The following is a 2500-nucleotide window of genomic DNA, read 5'->3' on the forward strand; positions in this document are numbered from 1 at the left end:
TGTGTGTGTGTGTGTGCGTGTGGGTGTGTGTGTGTGCGTGCGTGCGTGCGTATGTGTGTGTATGTCTGGTATGCACATGTGTGTGTATGCAGATTCCCAAGACAACAGTCCAATAAAATCATCAGCTTAAACAGAGATCAAAGGCCCAAAGATCTCTCTTACCCTTCGTCTCTCTTTCTCTCTATGGATCACTGTCTCTTTGTCTCTTACTTTCCTGGTTGTGTGTCTGGTTGTATCCGATCTCGGATACAACCAGACACACAACCAGGAAAGTAAGAGACAAAGAGACAGTGATCCATTCACCTTCGGAGATGAAGAAAAGGTAGAAAAAAAGGTAAAAGAAGATGAAGAATGTTAAAAAGAGAGAGAGAGAAAAAAGAACAGGTAAAAAATTTAAAAAGATTAAAGTAGAAGAAGAAGAGGAAAGTTAAAAAAGAAAGAAAGAAGAGAAAAGAAAAGAAAAAGAAAAAAGGTAGATGAAAGATAGAAAAAGAAGAAGAAAGAGGTACAAAGAAAAAACAAATTAATAAATAAAGATAATGATAATAATAAATAAAAATAATAGATAATAGCAATAAAAATGAAAATAAATAAAGATAATAATAATAATAAATACAAACAAATGAATAAAGATAACGATAATAATGATAAAAAAGATAACAATAATAATAATAAGGAAAAAAAAAGATAAATAAAGATAACGATAATAATAATAAATACAAAACAAATAAATAAAGATAACGATAATAATAAATAAAAAAACGAATAAATAAAGATAACGATAATAATAATATTTGAAATAATCAAAAAATAATAATAATCACCAATAAATGAAAAAGAGTGAGTTGGCACGCGTCATTGTCTCCGCGAAGGAGGCTCGGCACACGCTTGGCACCCGATCTGTGAGGCGAACGGGATTAAAGCGTTTTGTTTTTTCTTTCCCTTTTTTAAGATCTATGTATCTATTATACATATATGTTTTTTTATCTATTTATGTATATAAATAGATAAAAATATATATTTGTTTTCATTTCTTTATCTGTTTTCTTGTTTTTTTTTCTTTTCTTTTTTTATTTGTTTATATATTTATTGATTTTTGGTTTTAAGATTTGATCTACTTGTTTTTATTCTTTATTTTAGATTGTAGTGTTTATTGATTGTTTATTAAACAGAACAAAGTACATCAGATCTTAAGAAAATATATATTTAAAGAAATAACTATTAATTCAATATATATATATATTTTTATTTTTTTTGGGGGGGGAATTGTTTTCATGTTTGCTGTTTCTGTTTGTCTGTTTGTATACGTCTTTCTTTGTCTCGTCCTCTCCTCTTCTCTGTCTCATTCTCTCCTTCTCCATCTCTCGCTTTCTCTCTCTCTCTCTCTCTCTCTCTCTCTCTGTCCTTCTCCCCCTTCCTCTCTCCCCATCTCCCCCTCTCTCTTACCCTTCGTCTCTCTTTCTCTTTCTCCTCTTCCTACCCCCCCCCCTCTCTCTCCTTCACCCCTCCCCCTCCCTCTTTATCTTTCTATTTCCCTTTCTCCCCTCTCTCTCTCTCTCACCCTACTCTCTCTCTCCCTTCCTCCCTTTCCCCTTGCCCCTTGCCTCTCTCTCTCGAGCATAATCTGTATTATCTCCCCCACGTTATACAAACAGCGTGCATGCTTTCTCGTCGTCATGTATATTAGCCTTGTGTCTTAACGCTTGCTTGGTGAGTTGTAATAATAACGTGCTCTAGTTTTTCGTCTTTTCTTTCTGTTAGGCCTTGTTTAATAACATGTTCTATCATATATATATATATATATATATATATATATATATATATATATAATAAATATATATGTATTATTTTTTATAACTCTATTTGTTCTATTTTTTGTTTCTTTTATTTTTTTGTACTTGAGTATATTTTCTATTCTTTCTCTCTTTTTTGTCAATTTGTTCTAGATGCGTTCATTAAGCGTACTTATTTGTGATGGGTTTAATTAGTGTCTAGACATTGCGTTGCGAAGTTTTCTTGAATGTTTTGCTCTTTATTAAGGGTGGGAGGGAGGGGAGGGAAGGAGGGTGGGAAGGAGGGTGGGAATGAGGGAGGGAGGGAAAGAGGAAAGGAGGGAAAGAAGGAAGGAGGGAAGGAGAGAGGGAAAGAGAGAGAGAGAGAGAGAGAGAGAAGGGAGAGAAAGAGAAAGAAGAGAGAGAAAGAGAGAGAGAGTGAGAGAGAGAGAGAGAGAGAGAGAGAGAGAGAGAGAGAGAGAGAGAGAGAGAGAGAGAGAGAGAAGGGAGAGAAAGAGAAAGAAGAGAGAGAAAGAGAGAGAGAGTGAGAGAGAGAGAGAGAGAGAGAGAGAGAGAGAGAGAGAGAAGGGAGAGGGAGAGAAAGAAGAGAGGTTTGGGTTAAGGTTAAGGTTTAATCTAATTCCATTAGTTACAATGGATATTCTTAGTGTGACAAAGTGTCTGTTTTATTTTGCTTTTAACTTATCCCCTGTGTGCAAGGAATGGCC

The sequence above is a fragment of the Penaeus chinensis genome, chromosome 21, assembly GCF_019202785.1.
Source record: "Penaeus chinensis breed Huanghai No. 1 chromosome 21, ASM1920278v2, whole genome shotgun sequence".
Classification (NCBI taxonomy): domain Eukaryota; kingdom Metazoa; phylum Arthropoda; class Malacostraca; order Decapoda; family Penaeidae; genus Penaeus; species Penaeus chinensis.